General features: G+C 40.6%; 1 long non-coding RNA gene across 1 annotated transcript; it reads right to left on the bottom strand.

Moving 5' to 3' along the window:
* Nucleotides 1-18,170: 18,170 nt before the first annotated feature.
* On the bottom strand, nucleotides 18,171-20,148 carry LOC122024414. The gene is made up of 2 exons (XR_006123415.1): nucleotides 18,557-20,148; nucleotides 18,171-18,389 (listed from the first exon to the last, which is right to left on the bottom strand). It is a non-coding gene; the product is annotated as an uncharacterized LOC122024414 (long non-coding RNA).
* Nucleotides 20,149-26,648: the final 6,500 nt, after the last annotated feature.

The raw sequence follows: 26,648 nt of genomic DNA, 5'->3' as shown, positions 1-26,648 counted from the left end.
TGTTTCAAATTTTGAACATTTGAACCTCAAAACTTCTAAATCTGGGTTTCCTAAAGGTTTAGGGATTCCAAGTCATTGTTGGTGCAATGACAGAAGTTACCACCATGTCTTTAGGGGGAGGGACTCTTTAAAGACATGAAAATTATTTTTCATGAACCTTGGAAGGTGGTTAACCTTCTGTTGTGAACTTGCTCAAGGTTGAGCATTTAAACTTGAAATGGGGGTAAATGGGGAGTGGATATCCTCATCATTTCAAGTGGCAACTCAAGTGGTTGAAAATGCTCAAGGTTGGGTATTTGTCAACATTGGGGGAGAAGTTAAAGATAATGAAGGGTATGGGACCTTCAATATTGAGTTGATCACAATGAGTGAAATTGTGATCACGATGAGCAACTCTTCAGGGGGAGAGTCTTCAACAAATGGAGTTGTTGAAGTGTGCCCAAAATTGGAGCATAGGTTGATGTGTGTCCAAAGACGGGTTGATGTTTTTTGTAGTGGGTTGATGTGTGCCAATAGGGGGAGAATGAAAGGAAGTAAGTTAGGTTTTCATTACCTAGAGGGAGTTTGCCCTCTTAGGGGGAGAATGAAAAGCTTAATTTATGGGTTCATTACCTAGTGGCATGAAGAAGGAGGCTATAGGATTAGCCTAACTTACATGTGGGATTGTAAGTGTTATTGTGGTATTGTCAAACATCAAAAAGGGGGAGATTGTTGGTGCAATATCCCTCAGGTCAAGGGTGACCTGGTTAACCAAGCTGAGTCTTGGTTAGGGTTTAGATGTTTGACAATAAGATATTGATTGAAGAAGAGTCAAGTAGGTCAAGGTTGACTGGATACTTGACTGGGAAGTCCTAGTGAGTGAAGCTAGGCAGAAGGAAATCCTGGTGAGTGAAGCCAGGTGAAAGTCCTAGTGAGTGAAGCTAGGCAGAAGGAAATCCTGGTGAGTGAAGCCAGGTGAAAGTCCTAGTGAGTGAAGCTAGGCAGATGGAAAACCCTAGTGAGTGAAGCTAGGTGAAAGTCCTGGTGAGTGAAGCCAGGCAAGGAGTAAAAGTCCAAGTGGGTCAAAGGGATTGACCGGACACTTGGTGGAAGTCCAAGTAGGTCAATGGAGTGACCAGATACTTGGCACGACGAGTAAAAGTCCAAGTAGGTCAAAGGGATTGACCGGACACTTGGTGGGGAGTCCTGGCAGGTCAAGGGAGTGACCAGATGCGAGGCATGATGTACCAACAGGTCAAGGAAATCCTGGTGAGTGAAGCCAGGTGAAAGTCCTAGTGAGTGAAGCTAGGCAGAAGGAAATCCTGGTGAGTGAAGCCAGGTGAAAGTCCTAGTGAGTGAAGCTAGGCAGATGGAAAACCCTAGTGAGTGAAGCTAGGTGAAAGTCCTGGTGAGTGAAGCCAGGCAAGGAGTAAAAGTCCAAGTGGGTCAAAGGGATTGACCGGACACTTGGTGGAAGTCCAAGTAGGTCAATGGAGTGACCGGATACTTGGCACGACGAGTAAAAGTCCAAGTGGGTCAAAGGGATTGACCGGACACTTGGTGGGGAGTCCTGGCAGGTCAAGGGAGTGACCAGATGCGAGGCATGATGTACCAACAGGTCAAGGTTGACCGGATGTTGGTTAGGGAGGTTTGGGACTTGGTTTTGGGCAAAACTCTTTGGATCGATCCGTGGATCGATCAGGGATCGATCGGTGGATCGATCGATTCTTCCCCAATCAGAAGCTCGGATCGATCCGTGGATCGATCGGAGGTCCTCGATCATCCGGACGTCTTCGGTCGCGAACAGAAGCGTACGGATCGATCCGTGGATCGATCCAGCGCTTTCGCTCGGAGTGCCCGGATCGATCCGTGGATCGATCCAAAGCCTCCCCGATCGATTCGGAACATTCGAATCGATCGGGATCCGACCGTTGCGTCGTGTTTAAAGCCGCAGGCGAGCGTGGTCTTCGGCATCTCTTCACGAGCTCTTCTCAGATTCATTCCAGCTCCTTCACAGCTCTCTACAAGCACGTGATCGCCAGTTCTTGAAGGTTCTTGGAAGCTTTCCAAGTCAAGAGGCGGATCTATTGCAAGAGGAAGAAGTTAGGGTTAGGGTTTTTACTGCACATCTTGTAAGCTTTTGCTTAACTTGTATTTCCCTTTCTTCTTCTTGTACTGAGAGTCTTGTAGGGCTTCTCCGCCCTCGGTAGTTACCGAAAAGGAGTGTTTCATAGTGGAGGGTGCGTGCGTGGTGTGGATCCTTGGATTAGTCACCTCCTTTGGAGGTGGATACCAAGAAAAATCCTAGTGTTAGCGTGGTTGTATTTGTTTCTGTATTTTCCGCTGCACATCCAAGAAGAAACAAGCAACGCCAAGCAACGAAGCGCACCGAGCGAACGCGACGAGCTATTCACCCCCCCTCTAGCTACTTTTGGTCCTAACAGAGATCCCCTCCACTGTACAAGAGCAAGAAGTATCCAGAGAGGGTGACTCTTTGGAGCAAGACCAAGAGGAGGACTCCGAGCTTGAGAGATGCTCAACCTCCGAAGAAGAGGAAATCCAAGAAGCTTCATCCTCAAGGGAATGCAACGAAGGGAACAAGGAGGGAGCATACTCCTTGTTTCATATTCAAGATGATGAAGCCTCCACCTCTAGGATTGAGGGGGAGCAATTCTTGGTGACGCCGGATCAAGAAGAAGGAGAAGCTTCTACATCCGGGTCAAGAGACAAAGAGGAGGAAGAAGATTCTACCTCCACAAGTCAAGAAAAATCAATTGGAGGAGAATCAAGGTCCGATCAAGAGGAAGCTTCTACCTCCGGATCCAAAGAAAATGCCACTCCTACAAGCAAAGGTATAAATATTTCAATTAATAATAAAAATCATATTATATGCTTTGAGTGTAGGGAACATGGGCACTACAAGAGCAAGTGCCCTAAATTGGCCAAGAAGAAGGGCCAAGTGGCACAAAAAGGCAAGGTGAAGCCCAAGGATATCATCCCCAACACAAAGAAGAGCAAGGAGCATATTATATGCTTCTCTTGCAATCAAAAGGGGCATTACCGAAGTCAATGCCCCAAGGGGAAGAAGGTGGTCAAGGCTCAAGGAGGCACTAGTCAAGGGGGAGCCTCCAAGGTAAAGAAGAAGGTATCTTTTATTGAGCCTACCCCTTTACATTATGGTAAAAAGCATGATAGTTCTAATTTTTATCATTTTAATGCGATTTACCATAAGAATAGGAAGCATGAGGGCTTTAAGGAAAAGCATGTGGCCCTACATGCCAAAACTACCCAACCTAAGGTTAGGAAGGTAGATGGACACTTGGGCAAGAACACTAAGGATAATAGATACAAGCCCAAAAACAAAAATGCTCATGGGTGTAATGAAAAATCAAAATCTAAGGATTTAATGATAGAAAATCAAGTCTTGAGATCAAGACTTGACAAAATGGAAAAGACCCTAAAAAGGATGGAAAATATCCTAAAAGGGCAAAATGAGCATAACCTAGGTTTAGGGGTACAAAAGCCATCCAATGGCCATAGAGGTTTGGGATACAAACCCAAAGCTAAAAAGGATGCTCCCTCTTACCATAGAGTTCCATACAGTTATGGAACAAACCCTAGGTCTAGTGGTCAAGTCAAAAATACTAGGGAGGTCATCCCTAAGAGTGTTTTTGCAATAAAAGTGACTAAGGCTTCTAAGAAGTCTAAGAAAGTCACCAACAAGGTCACAAGGGAGGATATCCCTAGAAATGACCTAGAAAATGTGACCAAGGCTTTTAAGAAGCCCAACAAAGTCACTAGGAAGGTATCTAGGGAAGTAACCCCTAGTGAATACCTAGAGTACCCAAGGAGCACCAATAGGTGTTGGGTTCCTAGGAGCATTTTCTCTACCCCATAGATGGGTTAGAGAGTGTCAACTCCGATTAGAAGGGTAGTTAACCCAACTTTGAGGAAATTGACACTCAAGGAGCATTTTCAAGGTTTTGTCAACCTTTGAAAATGAAATGGGCTTATTATTTACTCCTTGAAAGAGTAAAATGTGCCTAATGGTAGAAGAATTGATTTTAATCTTAAATGGCACATATTGGGAAATTCATAAGAACTACCAAGTTGGGATTTTGGTATGTTCTTAGGAAATTTAAGGTGATCCGGGTCTTAATTTAAAGGTGCTACTCTTGTGGAAAAATGAAATATGCCAACATTTGAGGATATGCTTATTTTCAATTGGCATGCATTAATCAAGGGAATTAGAAATGTCAATTTAGGCTTTGGCATTTTCATGAAGCACTTTAGGGCAATCTAGGTTTAAGTTGTAAGTTTAGCTAAGATCTTAAGGATACTTAGATAGTTAATCTAGGTATATTTTATTTATGCTAAATCTTGCCATGATTGTTTGCCCATCATATGCCATGACATCATGTCTATTTTTGCATTCATGTTTTATTATGCAAAATCCAAAAATACCATGTCATGACATTCATACATCATATAGTTATAGGAATCTTTCTTTTGAAAGTTATTTTATTTTGATGTATGCCATAACATTATCATGCATTAGTTTAATTCCTTGTAATTAAGGACAAATGGCATTTAACAACACTTATTAACAAGTGACATCCTAGGTGGATGTCTAATATCTGTAAAATGCCTAGATAGATATGCATGATCCCTAGATTAGGGCAAAACCAAAATCTACATCTCACAAAGACTATAAGGTGACTTGTATGTGCTTTAGTGCACATTAGATACAAGTGAGATGTTAGGATGATGAACAAAGCTCAAGATGTTGATTGAGTGCATTCTTTTGAGTTTTCAGGTTCATCAAAACACATAGTTATGTGTTTTCCCATTATTGGGAAAGCTAATGTACAAGTCATGTGCATTATGCCCAAGGAACATGATGGGATATTGGTTTTGAAAATATTTTTAAAATGCTTTTGGAAAACCATGGTGAAGGTTATCTTTTGATAGTAATCACCACTGGATAGTTAGACACAAACTTGAAGAAAACGCTAAAGTTTTAGCAAGTTTTCAAGCTTGTGTCAATCTTTGAAAATATGATGTATTTCATAGAAAACTATTTTTCCATGATTAAGTATGCCCTAAATAATGTCTACACGAAATTTTATGATTTTTGGATTTTTGTAGAATTTTCTAGGGGTTTCTGAAGTTGACTGAAATGGAATTTCAGCAACTATCAGAGCTTCGATCGATCCATGGATCGATTGGAGTGCCTGAATCGATCCGTGGATCGATTGAAAAGTCTCCAGCAGAAGCTCGCTGGATCGATCACCGATCGATCCAAGTAGTCTGAATCGATCGGTGGATCGATTCAAAAGGTTCAATCGATTGGAACCCAACTCAATCGATCCAAGTTGCTGATTTTGGCTGGGTTCAGCATCTTTGAACCTCTTTGAGTCTAGGTAACCATTCCAAACCCCTAAAATACATTTGTATACATACAAAGGGTGTTTTCGTGTGGAAAACAAGGATGGATTGGTTAAGGAAGGCTTTATTGAAGTTTAGGTTGAGGTTTGTTTCAAATTTTGAGTATGTGAACCTCAAAACTTCTAAATTGGGTTTCCTAAAGTTTTAGGGATTCCAAGTCATTGTTGGTGCAATGACAGAAGTTTACAACCATGTCTTTAGGGGGAGGGACTCTTTAAAGACATGAAAAATTTATTTTTCATGAACCTTGGAAGGTGGTTAACCTTCTTTAAAGAAAATGCTCATGTATGAGCTTTTGAACTTGAAATGGGGAGTGGATATCCTCATTATTTCAAGTAGGAACTCAAGTGGTTAGAAAATGCTCAGGGTTGGGTACTTGTCTACATTGAGGGAGAAGTAAGGATAATGAAGGGTATGGGACCTTCATTATCGTGTTGATCACAACGAGTGATGTTGTGAACAACGATGAGCAACTCTTCAGGGGGAGAGTCGTCAACAAATGGATTTGTTGATGTGTACCCAAAATTGGGGCATGGGTTGATGTGTGCCCAAAGATGGGTTGATGTGTGCCAATAGGGGGAGAATGAAAGGACCTGTGAATGGGTGTAAGTTAGGCTTTCATTACCTAGAGGGAGTGTGCCCTCTTAGGGGGAGAATGAAGAGCTTAATTTATGTGTTCATTACCTAGTGACATGAAGATTGAGGCTATAGGATTAGCCTAACTTACATGTGGAATTGTAAGTGGTAGTGTGGTATTGTCAAACATCAAAAAGGGGGAGATTGTTGGTGCAACATCCCTCAGGTCAAGGTTGACCTGGTTGACCAAGCTGAGTCTTGGTTTGAGTTTAGATGTTTGACAATAAGAATTTGATTGAGGAAGAGTCAAGTAGGTCAAGGTTGACGGATGCTTGTGGGAAGTCCTAACGGGATGTTAGGTAGAATGGAAGTCCCGGTGAGCGAGGCCGAAGGAAAGTCCTAGTGAGTGAAGCTAGGCGGATGGAAAACCCTAGTGAGTGAAGCTGGGTGAAAGTCCTGGTGAGTGAAGAGGAAAATCCAGATGGATCAAGGATGATCGGACATCGGTGTTGGGAAGTCCAAGTAGGTCGAAGGATTGGATACTTGGCACGAGGAAATCTGAGATAGGTCAAAGGGATTGACCGGACATCGATGGAAGTCCAAGTAGGTCAAGGAGTGACTAGATACTTGGCATGAATAGAAAAGTCCAAGTGGGTCAAAGGATTGACCGGACACTTGGTGGGAAGTCCTAGCAGGTCAAGGGAGTGACCGGATGCTGGCATGATGTACCAACATGTCAAGGTTGACCGGATGTTGGTTTGAGAGGGGACTTGGTTTTGGGCAAAACCAAGTCTGGATCGATCGATGGATCGATCCAGAGATGGATCGATCGATGGATCGATCTTCTCTAAGCGAACAGAGAGCCTCTTGATCGATCCGTGGATCGATCAGATGTCCCAATCGATCGGTGGATCGATTGGGGCGTTAAGCGCTGGATCGATCCATGGATCGATCCAGGGACTGCGCGATAGGCGCTGGATCGATCCGTGGATCGATCCAAAGCCTCCCGATCATGGGAACATTCGAATCGATCGGGATCCGGCCGTTGGCTTTATATTTAGCTAACGTTGCCTTGTAATCTCTTCTCCGATTCACTCCGGATCTCTCGCTCCTCTCACAAAGCTCGGATCTTGAAGGATCTTGGAAGTTCTCCAAGTCAAGAGGCGGATCAAAGCCAAGAAGAGAAGCTAGGGTTAGGGTTTATACTCATTGTAAGCTTGTAAGCTTGTATTTCTTGTATCCTTTCCCTCTCTTCTTGTATTGAGTCTTGTATGGCTTCTCCGCCCTTGGTAGTTACCATAAAGGAGAGTTTTATTTAGTGGAGGGTGTGTGTGTTGGTGTGGATCCTTGGATTAGTCACCTCTTGTGAGGTGGATACCAAGTAAACCAACCGTGTTAGCGTTGTGTGATTGTTTCTTTGTATTTCCGCTGCACATCTTTGAAGAAACAAGCAACGCCGAGCAACGCCGAGCAACGAGCGAACGCGACGAGCTATTCACCCCCCCCCCCCCTCTAGCTACTTTTGGTCCTAACAAACTGGACTGACACCTATAGTTCCTCAATGGGGAATGCGCCCTCATTAGATCTCTCATCCAGTTGCTTACCTCCACTTACCAACTGTAGTTGCTTGACTTGCCTTTGACCCACTAGGTCTTCCCGCCAATTATCAAGTCTGCAGACCTAACTAGATTCGGCCAATTGTCAGGTCCTGTGAACCCAACCGAACTTCTTGCTAGATATCAGGTCCCATGGACTTATCTAGACCTCGCACCAACTATCGAGACCCCCGAACCTAGATGGATTTTAACCTAATATCATGTCCTTCAGACCAGTCAACTCCTACACACTTGGTAGAAAGGTTAAACAAATAACACATCTAACTTTAATTTATTTATCATACACCAAAATTAGATTATTAGTGCAACCTGCACCAACACCCCCTAGTGACAATATGAGAAATAATCGATATCAAATCTCTTAAAGATAACACAACAAATTAAAAATGATAATGCATGTATATATGCATGTACATGTGAGCATACTCAAAATCCAATACAGAAAGAAACTATAACTATAAGCAACAGAAAAAATAAAATAAAGTCACTCAACATAAATCTAACTCGAGCGAGACTAGCAGTCAGGACCTCTGAGTAATACACATCTTCTATTTGCTAACCTAAAAGTCAAAAAAAAAGTAAAGGGTAGTGAGTACAACAACTCAGTGGATAGAAGAAGATAGTGCATGAATAATATACTGTTAGGAGATCAGAGGATGCAGTCTTAGGTAAAATGCTTACTAACTAATGTAAATATCCCAACGAAATCACAAGCTAACCAAAAGTATAACCAATAACATAGCACTTGACTAATCTGCTCAATCGAGTATAACCAAAAAATTGGGAGTACATACAGTATATCCAAACCTGCATGAACAAATAGATGGCCAACATATAAAAAACACATAACAAATACTGACTGTAGGAGAACGCTCTACCACGGATGGTCTCGTGGGCAGTTAGGGTATGCAACTAGTCACTATCTGTGGAAGAACACTCTACCACAGATAATCCCCTGGGTAGACAGGGTAAATAACTAGTCACTGTCTGTGGAGAATGCTCTACCATAGATGGTCTCGTGGGCAGACAGGGTATTTACCAATAGTCACTAACGATTCTCTCAACCATAAATGGGAGATAATGATCATTAGTACATAACAACGTAACGACAAGTAGAAAAAGTATAATCACATCCGATATAACACTCTATATGTTGATGCAGAAAGCATCCGATGATCGAATCTAAGTTTTGACAATGGCAAAGGGTTCAAAGTTAAGGTTAGCTGTTATCTAATATGTGTGAATGAGTTTGCAGGAAAGTCCTAAGTGTACTTAAGTAAAAGTCCTAACTGTGGTTAGGCAGGTGGAAAACACTAAGGGGAGGTAACCCTAGGTCCTAGGGGGTGATAACCCTAGGCAGAAAGTCTTAGCGGGTCGAGGACTTCAGGCAAAAGTCCTAGAGTCGAGGACTCTAGGTGGAAAGTCCTAGTGTCGCGAACCAGGTGAAAGACTGAGCGAGTCGTGGAGCGGACATCCAGCGGAAAGTCTTGGAGCCTCGGGCGCTGAGCAAAAGTCTAGTTGGTCTGGAGGATCAACTGGCAACAGGTAAACTCTCCTGAGTAGAGTAGGTGAGGACACGTTCCCGGTGAGGGAACAGTAGGCGTCAGTTCGACCTAGGGTTTTCGATCGGGAACCGAAGTCAAAACCGGACAGTCCGATGACTATTAAATACTTTAATTTTACATATCTCTATTATCCTAACTTTGTTTTGCAGGGTATGTTGGACTAACATATTTTGCAGGAAATGAACCTGGAGAAGCAACCTCACTGCAAGGCGCGAGGGCACCCTCATGGAGCTTGAGGGCGCCCTGGAAGCAGAGCAGAGGGCGCCCTCATGGAGCTTGAGGGCGCCCTGGACGCTGAGCAGAGGGTGCCCTCATGGTGCTTCAGGACGCGTGCTTCAGGGCGCCCTGGACGCAGGTGGAGGGCGCCCTCCATGTAGTTGGAGGCGCCCTCAGGAGGATAAGCTATGAAGAAGTCAAGGTTTATCGACGCTGCATTTTTGGCGGGGTTGAGGGTGCCCCAATGGTGTTGGAGGCGCCCGCCACAGGCTATAAAAGGTAGTCTTGAGCAACATCAAGGAACAATAAAGAAAATGTGATCCATCTTCCGTGCACTGTTCAAAGGACCACCCGATAAAACTATAGCAAGACACCGACAACTCGAAGCTTTGAAATTCCTATTTGTAAAAGTTGTTGGTATTCTTTTTACTATACTTAATTGTTGTACTCTAAAATTGTACTCTTGTGAACTTATAGTGATTGGCTAAAGTAAACGTTCAACGAGCGTGGGCCTTGGAGTAGGAGTCACCTCAGGCTCTGAACCAAGTAAATCTTAGTGTCTATGTCTTCAGTTGTTTGTTTTTATTTTCCGCTGCATTTTACTTTGAGTTTTTCGAAACGAAAGTGAAAGCCACGAGTGCTCTTCACCTCCTCTAGCACTTTCGATCCAACAATTAGTATCAGAGCGGGGTCGCTTCGAATTGGTGCAACCACCATTCAAGCAATATTTTCGTGGTAATTTTTTGATTTTTCGGAGTCGATCGGAATCAGTATAATTGTCGCATTCTGATCCGTTTTTTCACAATTGGAATTTTTTGCTCGAAGTTAGTGCAACACCAATCGAGTTCGTGGTTTATTTTTCTTTATCCCGCACTACTAATCCAAGACTAAGTCTTGGAATAAGTTTTTGTTTTTTTTGTGTGCAATATCTCCCTTTGCTATAATGGCCCATCAAGAAGGCTATAGCATAGCCCACCGTCCGCTCTTCACCGATGAGGACTTCGGTTACTGGAAGGGCCGAATAGAGTCATACCTCCAAACTCAGTTCGAAATGTGGATGATAATCAAGACTGGGATCACACTTCCACTTGACGGCTCAGGAAAACCTATATCATGCGAAGACTGGGATCCTAGCATAATAAAGAAAGATTCCTTAAAGGATTATTGCACAAAGTATAGAAGATGATTTCATCTCCTAACAAACTCTAACGAATCGGGGACCACCTCACGACTACGGAGGTCACGTGAGGTGGTATAAAAGGGGGATCTTCTCCGTTGGCAAGGTACACAAATTCTAGAATCTAAACTCTGTTTTCACTTCAATTACTGTTCTTCTTCTTCTTCTTCTTCTTTCATTTGTGAGAGGGATTGACTTGAGCATCGGAGGGTCTAGCCAGGGATCCCCACCCCGGTCTTAGGTCACTAACACTTTGTTGCCTCGTCTCACTGTGCGCAAGAGTGGTGAGGAGTCTCTTCAGATCTTCAGAGTTCGTCTTCATCGGAGGTCATCATCACTCATCGAAACCAATGTTCATCTTCACAGTTCTCAGACAGGATCAAATTTGACATCGTCTGTGGGGTTCTATTCACCTGGATCTGAGGCTACGAAGATGGAGGAAGCCGGTAAACCCAGGACCATCACTATATCATAGGATAATCTGGAGTTGCTTATCAACGCCAGAGTACAGAAGATACTGCAACAACAACAAAAACAAGTGAATACTGGTGGTACATTGCCTGTAGTTCCACCTCTGACAATGTCTGTAACCTCTCATCACCGAGAGAAGGAGATCAGGGGAGGGGATCTGGCTCATCTATTCTCTGTTCCTCTCTCCCACTCGACGTCATTTTTGAACACCTCTAGAATAAGGAGGATGAAGAGCAACCCTGTAGGAATCCTCTGGAGAAACCCCTGTAAGGGAAAAGAAAAAGGGGAAGATGGTGGCTAGTGATAGTTCTCCTGAAAGGATCATCACTCTATTCTCTCAACGGGTGTTGGATGATCTGCTGCCAAAACATTATCAGAATTTAAATGTTGGAGAATATTCAGGAACAACTAATCTCGAAGATCATCTTCTCAAGTTTGAGCATGTAGTGCTTCTCTAACAGTTTACTAATGGAGTTAAATATCAGATGTTTCTTTCTACTTTTGGGGAGCAGCTCAAAGATGATTTAAGTGACTACCGAAGAATTCAATTCATTGCTTCAAAGATTTCCGCAAGGTATTCTTACACCATTTTTCTAGTAATTGGAGGTATCATAAAACTTTGTGGAGTCTCTTTTTTATCAAACAAGGCCCTAAAGAGTCTATTATGACTTATATTAAGAGATTTAATCAGGTGGCTATTGATGTTCCATCGGCCACTACAGAGATTTTGGTAAGCGCCTTCTCTCAGGGGCTTAATGACAATGATTTCTTCAAGGATTTGGTTAGGAATCCTTCTACCAATTTTGATATATTAATTGAATGGGCTTTGGAGTTTATCAATATGGAAGAGGCTCAAGCTGCCCGCAGGAAAGAGGTTAATACCCCTGCACCAGTTCCAGTAGCAGCCCGCCCGGGGGGACCTGCCCAACCTCCTAAAGGACCTCGGGCAGACCTGCCCCATCGTCATCCTGAGCCACGACCCCAAGCAATGCAACATGTGGGAGTTCCTCAACATTTTCCTCAAAGATGGTGCACATACCATCTGAATAATACTCACGATACGGAAAATTGCTTTACTTTGAAGAATCAACAGGCAGGCAACACTCGATATCGTCGGCATTCTCCAATTCCAAATCACCAGCCATGTAGATCTACACGGACGTGTTCTGATTATACTTCAAAAGTGACATGGCCGTGTGAAACCACACAGCCATGTCAGCCCCCTCTTATGCTGATTCTACACACCCAGTCTGCTATTAACGTTCCGCAAGTGTTCGGATACTTCGTCAGTAATAAAGAAAGATATCGTATCCACAGGAACTGATTATAAACACTAAAGATATCTCAACACGAATTAGCTAAACAACTAATCAATTGATTTATAAAAGCAAGGTACAACTATGAAAAGTAAATCATAGAAGTAAAAGAAGAAAAACAGGAATAAGGGCTATGATAAAGGGATGTTCTAGGAGTTTCGGTTTCTTTATAATATTATTCAATGTAAATGATCTACCAAATCTTATTCCTCAATTGTTCATCATTTGTAGAAGATTACCGATTCTCTCTTGCAATAGACAATCAGCCTAGGACTAAAATCTATATCTAATGTGATCAATTAGGAATGATTCCTATAATGTCCTTACACGGGCTTGCCTGTTATATGTGTCCCTCGGATAATCAACATAGAAATTTATTACTTCTCAACCATATCAAGATATAAAAGATTAATACATACAATCTATCCTATCTCCTTGAATGACCTTATTTCACCTTCAAGATTATCCCTCAATTGTCTTTACACGGGCTTGTTTGTCACGCACGTACCTCGGATAATCGAGTGAGGAATTATCTCTACAAGATCCATAAGATACTAAAACATTCAATCAAGTATGGTAATTAAGTTCAATCCACATAAGATCAAATAGATACAAACAAGATAAAATCATTAAAATAGGAAATTGACAAATCCACAAGAGTTTACATCAAATCATATTACAAATACTCCCTCCATCCTAGAACAAAGAGATCTAATCCATAGAACAAGAAAAGAATCTCAAAGACAAGAAGATCTTAAGCATCTTGATCCCAAAATCCAAGAAGAGAAAGGGAAGAAAAGCTTATCTACGATGAAGAACAGTCTTCGGATCTAATCCTCGATCTCGGAGTCGATTCGTTGAAGATCTTCCCTTAGATCATCGGAAAATCCCTCTAAAAATGTGAGGAATCGCCCAAATCTTGCTTTCTCCCAAAAGGGAGAACTCCCCCTTTAAAAGATGGAAGAAACCCTTATATAGAGCAGAGCTTTTAAGCGCCACACGACCCTGAGACCCGGCCGTGTGTGAGACACGGCCTAAGTCACTCTCTTCACTGCCCATCTCACACGGCCGTGTGATGAACACGGCTGTGACCTGTCCTGCCATTGCCATCCTTGCACGGCTGTGTAGATCTACATGGCCTGTACTGCCTCCAGCTCTGGAACTCATGCACGACCGTGTCTGGGACACCGCCAGGGCTTGTTTGGCTTCTGGAAAATTGCACGGCCATATAGATGTACACGACCGTGTACTGCTTTGGCTCTGGAAGGCTTCAAAATTAGCATGGCCGTGTGATGCACACACGGTCGTGACCTTCTCCTTTTCTGCAGAGACTACACGGGTGATCATCACCACACGGCCTGGACATTGCCCTGCTCTGCCAATGCTGCATGGGTGAGCATCACCACACGACCTAGGTCACTCTCCCAGACATGGTCGTGTGGCACTCTAAGACGGTGTCTTCCTCCTTACGTTAGCTTACAGATTTGGCCTTGATCATAAATTCTTCTCCAAATATGACTCTTGCGTACAGAAAACGCACCAAAGCAGATATCCGAACAAAAAGAGTGAATATGCTAAAAGCAAAGCTAGAAGTACGAAAATGCATAGATAAAGCATGCACAAAATATGTGAATGTACGTCAAAACATGCTAAACAAGTGTATACAATCTACGCACATCATCTGCTCCACACGACCAAGACCATTTTCCTTCCTGTTCCTTTGGCATGGCCGTGTGGCACACTTGGCTGGCGTTGACTTCCTTCGTTTGTTGATTAGATTTGGCATGAACATCATTTCCTCTCCAAATTTGACTCCTGTAGATAGAAAATACACAAGAGCAGATCTCCGAACAAAGAAGAGCAAATATGCTAAAAGTAAAGTAAGGAGTATGAAAATGCATAGATAAAGCATGCATAAAATATAGGAATGTGCGTCAAAACATGCTAAACGAGTATATAAAATCTACGCACATCAGATATCCTCGACAAAACAACCCACTCAAAATTGAATATCAATCGAGCTATTCGCAAGTAAGAATATTACCTCTCCCTGTGGTACAAGCTCAAGCACCTGGCCAAGCACAATCAAAGCCATCATTGGCTCGACAGGAAGAAAATCGTAGTAACGCCGCTCGGGGCAACATTAGCATGATAGCGGGAGGGCCCACTGATGATGATTCTAATCGGGCGAGGAAGTCACACGCTCGATGATTAACAATTCATGTCGTCGGATATACTACTGAGAAGGCGGCCGGGCCAGAGATCAGTTTTGGACCCAGAGATTTGGTGGGAGTAGAAGTACCTCATAATGATGCACTGATAATCAAGGTTGTTATAGTCAATTATAATATTTCATGTACTTTTATTGATATTGGTAGTCCTGTTAACAATATCTTTAAGCAAGCTTTTGACTAGTTGCAGATCGACCCGAGCGAGCTTCAGCCTATGGTTACTCAATTATATGGGTTTATAGGCAATGAGGTACAACCACCGAGTCAGATAAAATTGGCTATATCCTTAGGGGAAGAGCCTCTTATGCGGACGCGCCAATCGGTCTTCATAGTTATGGACGCTCCATCAGCTTATAATATTATCTTGGGTCGATCGACCTTGAATGAATTCAGGACGATCATTTCTACTTTCTGCCAGAAGATAAAATTACCTGTGGATGATCAAGTAGGGGAAGTCAAGGGAGATCAGATAACAGCATGTAAGTGTTATGTGGAGATTGTAAGAGCGGAAGCTAATGTCATCCGAAAAACTCAAAGGATGGATATCGACGCCATTCATGATAGGCCACCCACCCTCATATATGAAGAATAGGTCCTTCCCTTCTTGCATCAGTTCTCCATGGCTCTGCAGAGACTTACCTCTAAACCACATAATATTCTTCTTAAAGCCTGATGCTAAATGCAATTCAAGCAACTGTTGTGCTCGTTGATTAAAACAACTAACAACAGCTGACATCTCATTCAATAGGGAGGAAAAGAAAGAGTGTTCACAAACTACAATATGATAGCACAACATCAAGAAAACAAAAAACAAAAACAGAAACCTAGAAGAAAACTGTATATTGTGCATTTGGACGAAGAAGCATGTAATAAGCACTCGTATGCCGATTGCCGAACTACGGGTGTATCAAATTCAATTAAGTCTCTACGTTAATGTAATATAGAAATGACTTGAGTCATTTTCCAACGAATGTAACGATAAGATGATAACTTTAGGATTGAAGTATTACTTGAGGTTTTTAGCTATGGAAATGGGAGGTTTGAATTTGAGTTGTTAAGACTAGGAAATGAAAATCAATGCATAAAATGAAAATCTAATCTAACCTAAACTACAATTGTAGAAGATGAAGGACAACATGAATAAAGTAAAGCATTTTACTATCCTAAAGCATTCAATAAGAACCTAATCTAATCGAACTGACATGCATCTAAATTAATGACAAGAACGAAAATTAACAAAACATGCATGAATTAAATAAGTGAAATGCATTATAAGAGTAAACAAAATGTAAGGGACATTTAAGCAAACATGTTGTGTGCATCACCCAATTCAACCCTCGTGAATGAATTCCTAACACGAGAAGTTAACACTTTTACAATGCATTCAATATCAACAAAAACAACCAAATACATGAAACAACCAACAAGTATAAACCACGTATGAAGAGAACGACCCAAGCTCACGGACGAACGACAGTCGTAGGCACGTGCGAAGCTGCTGGTGTCGGAATAGATGGATAGATCTCCTCTTCTAACCTGAAGAGGAGAATAATTGTTGTCATGAAGAGGAGGGGATTGCGACGGCAGAGTTACTTTGGTTTGGACCTCGAGCATCTCTTTTATAAGTCTCGTTCAATCGACCAAAAAGTCATTCGATCATCTAATCGTTTTGACCGACTGATTCTCCTATCGGTCGATTGAGCACCTTGTTGTTCTTCTTCGTCGAGATCTGATTTTGCGTATTTATGAGCATTTATGGTTCGGTCGATTGATCAACTTGATCGATCGACCAATCCCCTGAATTTCCATTCCAGCGAAAGATTCGATCTAATCTTGTCATTTCCGTTTTAGGTTCGGTCGACCGATCCTCAATTTCAGTCGACCGAACATGTTGTGATACCATATTTGCGAGTCTGATCTGTTTCTCCATTTTTGCCTGTTCGGTCGACCGAACCTCCGTTCGATCGACTGATAAAATGCCCTTATCGATCGATAGTGAACCGAACCTCTTGTTCAATCAACCGAACCCTTGTTCAAATGAAGATCTCTAAGTTGTGGACGTGTGGCTATTGACAGAGTCAAATTTAGAGTTCTGAATCAAAAGTTATGACCTTTAAGTTTGAGAGATCATACGATCCTGCAACACAGAGTTAGATAATAGATATTGATCCTGCAAAATAGAATTAAATAATATATATTAAATATACATGAGTATGGCAGTTAGGACTGTCTTGATCTTAATTTAGAAACCTCCGTTGGTTTCTTCAGTTGGATCAGCGACCTAGGGTCTTTCCCTTCCCAAAACATGACCTCCCCGTCACTCCACTCCAGTTATTTACCTTAACCTATCTACCAAACATTGGGTCCTCCATACATATTTGGACTTTACCGTCTAACCGTGACTAGAACTTTCCCGGTTGAGTAAATAGCAATCACACTTAATCAAATCATCAGATCAAAACAAGATTTAACTTGAACCTTCAATAACATCAAAACTCATGTTTGATTCTAGTGCACCTTGCACAAATAAAAATATGCTCCTATGTCTCCTCCTCTGCCCCTAGTAAGTAACCTCTTGTGGGCTAGTAACCTTAGAGTGAATCTATGACTGTGTTGTGCGTATTTCTTTCATACTACCCATGGTTTACCGACTGCAGTATTTCAAAAGAAGTCATATGTCTGGCTAATGTCCCTGTGGTGTTATTGATGTAAAACTAAACCACTCTGCCAACTTCTGTCGTGCCTTCAATATAGTCCTGATTGATGATAGTATTTGATTCCGTATTTGTGCTAATTTTTTTGATGAGCGGGGAGTTAGTGTGCTTTGATTGTCAATCCCATATGTATGTTGTGTATTAGTATGTGTGATGCACCCATCTAATCTAAAGAGCATTCTATTTATCCTGTATGCACCATAACAATTTTGATAGTAGTGAAATGTTATAAACCTTTAGATCCCCAAAACCCAAACCTTCATTCCCTTTTGGTTTGCACATCTTGGTAATCCATAGGAAGTTGCGGCAAAGACTAGATACAGTCGATGACTCTGTTAAGCAGTGACAATATGGACATTCAATAGTATTCGACCCCCTTAACACATACTTGATCAACTGGGCTTTCTCTACATATGACAGTGTATTTTTGGGTCATGATTTAATCTTTCTAATTAGGGCATCTATCAGAGGAGTAATAAGTGATCTCTAACTTCTTAGAAGCTAGTGAAATCCCTAGATGTATGAAGACATCATCCATCAGTGAGCTTCATTGAGTATTTATTAAGAGATGCCTCAGGTCAAGTTTCAGAACTCTTTTTTTTTGTGTGTTTTTCTTGACCATTAATTTGTACTAGCAACACAACCTATGGATTTTTTCACTTTTCAAATGTAAAATGGACAAAAGGTTTACCAATCACGTGTTAATGTTCCTTTTTGAACAGTAGGATATCACCTTTCATTTAAGAGATGATACATGTAAATTTCAATTGCAGTCTACGCTGATGTTTTTTAAGAGTGAGGGAATATATCACCTTTCAATTGCAGTCTCCGAGATCAAAGTAGTTTAAACTTTCGTTCTGATTTAGAAAAAGGATATGCTGTTCAAATTGCAATCTAGTGCACTGCATGACAGCACAAAGAAGATAGGCTTTTACAGCTCAAATGAGGCAGTTTTACGTAAAAGGCCATCAAGTTAATGTAAAAGGCCACCAGTTCACAGAGCCATGGAGATTGAAGGATTTCAATATGCATACTTGGAACTTTAGAACTGAACGCCTGCCCTTGCTTTGAGAAATGAATCTAAAAGGGAAAAGCTTTGATTTAGGCAAAATTTCTCTGCACTTAAATTGCAAGTAATATTTCATTTGCAGATGAGAAAGTTGGAAGCACTGTAATAGATTGTGGTGAATTCTATTAATGGACAAAAAAAAATGTATAAAATTTGCATGATGCTTGATGTCACATACCTTGTCCTATTTTTAAAACATCTTCCTCATGGCAATGGAGTTTATGATACCATAAGCAACTAGGTTCTTCCCTTCTTGCATCAGTTCTCCATGGCTCTGCAGAGACTTACCTCTAAACCACATAATATTCTTCTTAAAGCCTGATGCTAAATGCAATTCAAGCAAGTGTTGTGCTCGTTGATTAAAACAACTAACAACAGCTGACATCTCATTCAATAGGGAGGAAAAGAAAGAGGGTTCACAAACTACAATATGATAGCACAACATCAAGAAAACAAAAAACAAAAACAGAAACCTAGAAGAAAACTGTATATTGTGCATTTGGACGAAGAAGCATGTAATAAGCACTCGTATGCCGAACTACGGGTGTATCAAATTTAATTAAGTCTCTACGCTAATGTAGCATAGAAATGACTCGAGTTGTTTCCCAATGAATATAATGATAGGATGATAGCTCTAGGATTGATGTATTGCTTGAGGTTTTTAGCTATGGAAATTGGGGGGTAACCTAAACTACAATTGTAGAAGATGAAAGACAACATGAATAAAGTAAAGCATTTTACTATCCTAAAGCATTCAACAATAACCTAATCTAATCTAACTTACATACATCTAAATTAATGACAAAAAAGAACATTAACAAAACATGCATGAATTAAACAAGTGAAATGCATTAAAAAGAGTAATGAAATGGAAGGGACATTTAAGAAAACATGTTGTGTTCATCATCCAATTCAACCCTAGTGCATGAATTCCTAACATGGGAAGTTAACACTTTTCCAATGCATTCAATATCAACAAAAACAACCAAATACATGAAACAACCAACAAGTATAAACCACGTATGAAGATAACGACCCAAGCTCACGGACGGATGACAGTTGTAGGCATGTGCGGAGGTGCTGATGTTGGAAGAGATGGATGGATCTCCTCTTCTAATCTGAAGACGGGAATAATTGCTATCCTGAAGAGGAAGGGGCTGCGATGATTTGGAGAGGCTGCTGGACGTGGAGGAAGAGCTCCTCCTCTTCTAACCCGAAGAGGGGAGGAAGAAAATGAAGCCCCGGTTCTCCCTCTTCTAACCCGAAGAGCGATGGCCGGAGATGGTGGATGGTGGCCGGACCACCCTCTTCTAACCCGAAGAGGGAGATGATGGCTCGGGAGAGATTGGAGCCGGTTGTAATGAAGAAGAGATGGACCTCTCTGACGGTGGCTGCCGGTTCCTCCTCTTCTAATCCGAAGAGGAGATGGCCGGATGGTGGTGATGAAGTGGAGAAGAGGCTCTCCTCTTCTAATCCGAAGACGAGAGGTGAGGGAGAGGATTTAGCCGGAGCTTGAGGGAGATGATGAGATGGAGGCTTGAGCTTGAGTCGGCGTCGGGTTTCTCTCTTCCGTGAGGTGAGGGAGATGAGATGTGGTGGAGAAGGATGATGATGAAGGGAGGGGTTGGAGGCCGGCGGCGATGAGGAAGTGGCGACGCCGCCTGCCTTGGTGGTCGATGGAGAGGAAGAAGAAGTGGAGGTGCGGCGTCGGCTCCGGAAGCAAGAAGGCGTGAGTAAGTCTGTCCGTCCGATTTCGGTGCGTGAGAAGAAGAGGAAGAGAACGATTAGGGATCAAATATTAGTGAATTTTTATGCACCCTTGGATGATCCAAATTTAAATCGACGGTCAGAATTCAGATCTAGATGAAAAGAGCAGCTGTGGATCCATATTGTGGATTGATAGAAAAAGATCTGAATCCATTAGGAGACGTGGATCCATTGGAACGTAAAATTAGGTTTGAAAATTGATCTAATGGATTGATAGTTAGGGCTTTTGAAATTGGGCTCTTCTTCCCTTCCATGAGGATTAATATGGATCCGGGTTGACGAGGATTAAAACCAATCCAATAAGGAATGAGATTTGGCATGAGATTGAGTTGAGGTTGTATCTTCTTGATCCAAACTGAGCTTTTCTTACTTAGATTTGGATTCATCGGATTGGAGGTCCACTTCTTAAATGAACCTTTAGATGACTTGACTTCAATCAACGGCCAGATTGCTTCTTATCTGGGTGAACGATCCAGATGACTTCAGATCTTCATCAAGGGCTTAGATCGCTCCAGATTGAGTTGGATAATTATGACACTGTAGATCTCCATCCACTGTTTAGATCATTCCCCTACAAAATAAAATGCACATTTTTAAATAAAATTTCAAAAAATATAGAAAAAATTACATCAAGACTCTAAATAAATCTCAACTTATAAAATATAATATAAAATAAGATTTACGCATATGAAAAGATAAAAAAGTTAAGTATAAAAGTGAAAATAACACGTCAAAATATTCGTTCTTACTATATTAGTGATTCAATACCAACAAAACTTACATTTGGTTCAATAGGGATGGGTGGAAATTGCCACTACAAATAACATGAAACCATAAAATCACAAATGGAAAATACTAGAAGAAAAGTGCATATTCAGAAAAACTATATACATGTTAAAATACATACAAAGAATCAACCCAAATTTTTAGAACAACCAAATATAATATCTACAAACTTTCATTTGTTGCTAACCAAAAGATTAAAGTATCGGGACTTAGACGTCTGCTAGAGGGGCGGTGAATAGCTTCTTACCCAAATCATCGCTTTCTATATCTGTTAGTATGCAGCGGAAATACAAAACAAAATACTAACAAAGTAGATAAACCCTAAACAATACAAAGACAAGAAACACAAAGTCAATGATACGTTTATGTAACATGGTTCGGAGATTAGAGCTCCTACTCTATGGTTGTCCGTAAGGTGGATGATCCTGATCCGTCGATGGATAACTCCTCGGAAAACTCTAGCTAACTTAAGTAGCTCCTTGTGGATGGAAAAACCTAGCCACAACCTCGCGCAAGCATGCTTGATCACATGAGAGCTTAAAAGAATATTGGTTAACCACGTCTATTTTGTCAACCATGACCGGCCACCTATGCTCTATTAAATAGAGTTCGGGAGAAAACACAAGCCGGTCGACTAGTAAAATCATCAGTCGACTGGCCTCTATAAAAAACTTGACTGTTATACCCCAACGACTCGATATCAGTCGACTGTCATAATTACAAATTGACTACTATAATAACTGCTACAATATCGGTTGACTGCTACAGTACTAGTTGATTGGTTTTTGCAACCGTCGGACACAGAAACATTCTGTGCCCTAGCCCAGTCGAATGGTTTAGTTGTCTATCGACTGGTAAAATCCAAACCTAGGATTTTATATTGAGTACAATCTCTCATGCACTCATCCTTACCCGCACAACTTCGACCTCGCTTTTGAGCCTCCTCCATCAGTCTTGCGTCCCTCGGATGCTTCCCCATCCTTCATGACTTGCCTTCCAGAGCCTCCTTCGACCTTGTCCTTTGTTGTCGGGTCTTCCATTGCCAAGAGACTTCTCATCTCTGGGACTTCAACCTATTAGGATGTATACTAAAAATCTAGCTTTTTGTATGAACATTTATTTTGAAATGAGAATCAGATTAGTCAAATATCTGCATTTAGTTAAATGCAGTTATCCATTTAATTTATATTGTAGATAATATGGTGTGTGGTGTCACACAGAAGATCATATTATCAATTCCTTATAAATTATAAATAGTAGCTCACAACCAAGATGGATTGGGACAAACCATTGGAATGGTTGTAGTGTAATTTGGTATTAGTTTATCTTGACTATAAAATTACACTAGTACACTATGTGTGTATTGAGCAGGACTATTTGAGGTTGTTCCTTTTATACTGACTGCATAAAAGAACAGAACCTCTGTTATTATGGATGTGCGTACTCTTAATCCCGATATAATAACAAGCACATATACTTAGTATTTATTTATTTAATTTATCAATGGGTGAGATTTATTCGTTAAATTAATAGACCCGATAAGTTGAGAAATAATATTATTTATATGGTGTGTTATTGATTATAGAAGGAAACTGTGTCCTAGTTATCTAGGTTGATGATGTCCCCTTGAGGAGCTCATAAGGATTGTTATGTAAACCTTGCAGGTGGACTCAGTCCTACATGACAATGAAGTTGAGTGATACTACTCTTGGAGCTAGATATTAATTAAGTGAGTTGTCAGTAACTCATTTAATTAATGGGCATTCGATATCTTAAACACAGGGAGATTATCGCACTCATGATAAGAAGGAGCTCATAATGTAATATGAAATTGGTGTGGTAGTTCAATAATAACTCTTTAGTGGTATGAATTATTATTGATGAACTTGAGTTGGGTGTTCGGGTCGAACACAGGAAGCTCAAGTTCATCAGGAGGCCAAAACCAATTCCTCCTTTCGGTCCCAATTGTAGCCTCTATAAAGCCTCGCGTTCACCCGTTTTAATTTTGCTTTTTACCCAAATGAGGGGTTGGCCACATCCTTGCTTGGTGCCTAAAATGTGGGCTGGCCAAGCCTTGCTTGGTGTCCAAGCAAGGGGCCGACCATACCACATTGGAGAAGAGAAAAAGGAAGTTTTTATTAAAACAAAACTTTGTTAAAATCTTTCCTTTTATAGCTATCAATGGATTAAAAGAGATATTTTAATTTTTATTAAAATCTTTCTTTTTTTGTAGTTATCTACAATGGTTAAAAGAGAGATTTTAATTTTGTTAAAATCTTTCCTTTTTGTAGTTATCTACAATGGTTAAAAAGAGAGATTTTAATTTTGTTAAAATCTTTCCTTTTTGTAGTTATCTACAATGGTTAAAAAGAGAGATTTTAATTTTTTTAAATTTTTTTCTTTTTTGTAACCATCCATAGGAATAAAAGGAAGATTTTATTTAAAATAAAATTTTGTTATAATCTTTCCTTTTATAGCTATTTACGATGGTTTAAAAGAGATTTTAATTTTGTTAAAATATTTCCTTTTTTGAAACCATCCATAATAGCAAATAAAAGGAAAATTTTATTAAAAACTTTCCTTTTTACATTCACCAAGGATTATAAAAAGAGAGGTAGATGGTGTCTTATGGGGTAACACATAACCTAAGTCTCCTCTTCTATTCCTTGGTGGTCGACACCCCTCTCTCTATTCTTTCCTTGCTTGTTCTCCTAGGGTCGGCCCCTATTTTAGCTATTCTTATTTTCATCTTGCTTGGTGGCCGAAACCTTGCTTGAAGGGAAAAAACATAAAGGCCGGCGGTTCACTTGGAGGAGGAGAAGAAGAGAGGAAGGCTCCCAATTGTGGCATCCCTTAGTGGTCGGAAGCTTGGAAGTAAAGAAAGGTTCAGGTGTCTTCATCTTGGTAGATTATCGCCCACACGATGTCCAAGAAGAGGAGAGGAATATAGCAGAAGATCAAGAGGTTTTTAAGATACAAAGAAAGGTATAACTAATTATTTGTTTCCACTGCATAATTAGTTTGTGTTCTTTGTAGGGATCCTGAAATACCAACACAAGAGGCTATCGATTTTGTGTTTCGATTTTGTGTTTCTATTATGGTCTCTATAGTTAAACCTAAGGTTACTGTAAGAAGTTTAAATATTCAATTTCTTTGAAAGACTTTGGCTAGGAAGTGGTGGATGATCCCATACCCAAGAAGACAGAGTGCTTCGCTATGTTTAACCTAGAAGCCAATCTTTGAAATAGATATTTAATCAACTTCTATAATATGGTTTAACTTCTGAAAAACATATGGGTTGAACTTGGAGTAAAAATGTTAAGTTCCGTTTCCAATCTAAGTTTAACTTCTAAAGAACAACTTGGATTAATAATGTTAAGTTTTGTTTGTAATCCAAGTTTAATTTCTATAGAGCACATGGGCTGCTAGGAAAAGTCCTATTCTTGTACAAATTTTTGTACAGGGGAAACAGAACGGAATTCCAAGTAGCACCCAACACAAGCTTGCCAAGTTACACTTGGACTTACGTTGTCAAGATTACATACTTAAACTTACACCGTCAAGACTCCACTTAGACTTTCACCATTGCCAAGATCACACTTGGACTTTTTCGTGTTGTACCTGTATCCTGTACATTCACAAGCGTATATTAAATACAACAATAAGTCTAACTTAAATCTTTGCTCAAACATCAAAATCTAGGGCACCTAGATTGCTCTAACAATCTCCACATTTTTAATTTTGACAACTCATTTTAAGTTAAGGAAATATAAATGCAATAACAATGCAAATAAACATGCATATCTACTCATGCATAAGTCATGGAACATAATCCTGTTAGATCGAGAATTCACTAGAGGGGGGTGAATAACGATTAAAAAAAAATCGTATAGAGTAAGCAGCGGAAAACCGAAAACACAACACTAACACAAGTTGTTTTACTTGGTTCGGAGCCTTTGTCGACTCCTACTCCAAGGCCCGCACTCATTGAGTGCTTTCGTTGGGCAATTCACTAGCAATTGGAAATGATTATTACAATTAAAGTACAAGAATGCTAATAGAAAATTAATACCGACAATAAGAAAAGGAAAATAGAAGCACTTTGTCGGAGAGACGTCGCAAGAGCACGGGAGAGCAGATCGTTCGTTGTTGTTCTTTGGCTCCAACCTTTACCCTCCTTATATAGGAGGTTCGGGGTACCTGGATCCCTTTGGGCACCCTGAATGTGACGTAGCCGAGTCAACTAGGGTGCTCCACGTGGCGAAGCTCGTTGGGGATAGATTTTGCATTCCGGGCGCCCGGGCCCGTTCCAGGCACCCGGATCCCTTCTGGGCGCTCGGACCTCCACTTTTCAGCAACCTACAAAAAAAGAGTTAGTCCGGGTGCTCTCTTGTAGATGAAGAAGTCATTTGGGCTATTTGGCTATCTATAATTTTCTGATGTTTTTCAGAATTTTTCATTCTTTGATTAAATTACTTGATATCATTCTTTATTTTCATTTGAGCTGCATGGACCCCTTCAAGCAACTTTTCAATTCTTGGCTATTGATAGCCTTGTGATGGGTGTTGTTATTGTTGGTTGCTACTCGGAAAACCTAATGGTTCCACTGTACAAAAATTTTGTACAAAGGTCTGAACTTTTTCCTAGCTACCATGTGTTCTTTTAAATTAAACTTGGATCGCCTGCGGAACTTAACACGTTTGATCCAAAGTTTAATCTATTTGTTCTTTTAGGTTTTGACTTGGATCTCCTGCGGAACTTAACACGTTTGATCCAAATCACCTAGGTTATTAATTCCATTAAATATTAGTTTCCAAAATTGGCTCCCAGTACTGACGTGGTGAGGCACATGGCCTTCTTGGATATGGGAACAACCACCACCGACTAGACAAAGCCTTTTAAGGAAAGTTAATATTTAATTTCCTTAAATAACTTTAGGTCAACCGAAAAGAACAATCAAATCACAAGGAAAAGAAAAACTAAAAAAACACAACATCGAAAATAAATTCGAAATACTAGAATTGCATGCCTCTTGTATTTGGTATTATTTCCTAAAATAACTAGTATGATGCGGAAAAGAAAAATACTAGTTATACCTTTTAGAAAGACCTCTTGATCTTCTACCGTATTCCTCTTCTAACCTCGGACGTTGTGTGGGCAACGATCTTCCGAGATGAGAAACCACCAAAGCACCTTCTTCTCCTCCTTACTAGGTTCGGCCAAATCAAAAGCTTCACCAAGGATGAAGAAAAAACACCAACCAAACTCAAGGGATGAAAGTTTTCTCTCATTCTTCTTCTTCTTCTCCAAGTAGTATCCGGCCACCACAAAAGCTCCAAGCAATGAAGAGTTTCGGCCACCACAAAGAGGAAGAGAGGGAGAGAAGATGGTTGGCCACAACACCAAGGAAAAGAGAGAGAGAATAATAGAGGTTGTGTCTCATGAAGGCACCCCAACCCTCTCTTTTATATTCCTTAGCTTTGGTAAATAAGGAAATTTAATTACAATAAAATTTGCTTAACTTTCCTTGACATGAATTAATTAAGAAAAATAAAACAAAATTTCCTAAATCATCATGTCTTGGCCGGCCACATCAACAAGAGCAAACAAGACAATTTTAATTCAACAATTAAAATTCTTTATTTGTCTTTGGAGATTTTAAAAAATAAAATTTCCCTTTAAAATCCCTTCATGGTTGATAAAAAGAAAATTTTATA

The sequence above is a fragment of the Zingiber officinale genome, chromosome 9B (assembly GCF_018446385.1).
Source record: "Zingiber officinale cultivar Zhangliang chromosome 9B, Zo_v1.1, whole genome shotgun sequence".
Classification (NCBI taxonomy): domain Eukaryota; kingdom Viridiplantae; phylum Streptophyta; class Magnoliopsida; order Zingiberales; family Zingiberaceae; genus Zingiber; species Zingiber officinale.
This window is presented reverse-complemented; position numbering and strand designations above follow the sequence as displayed.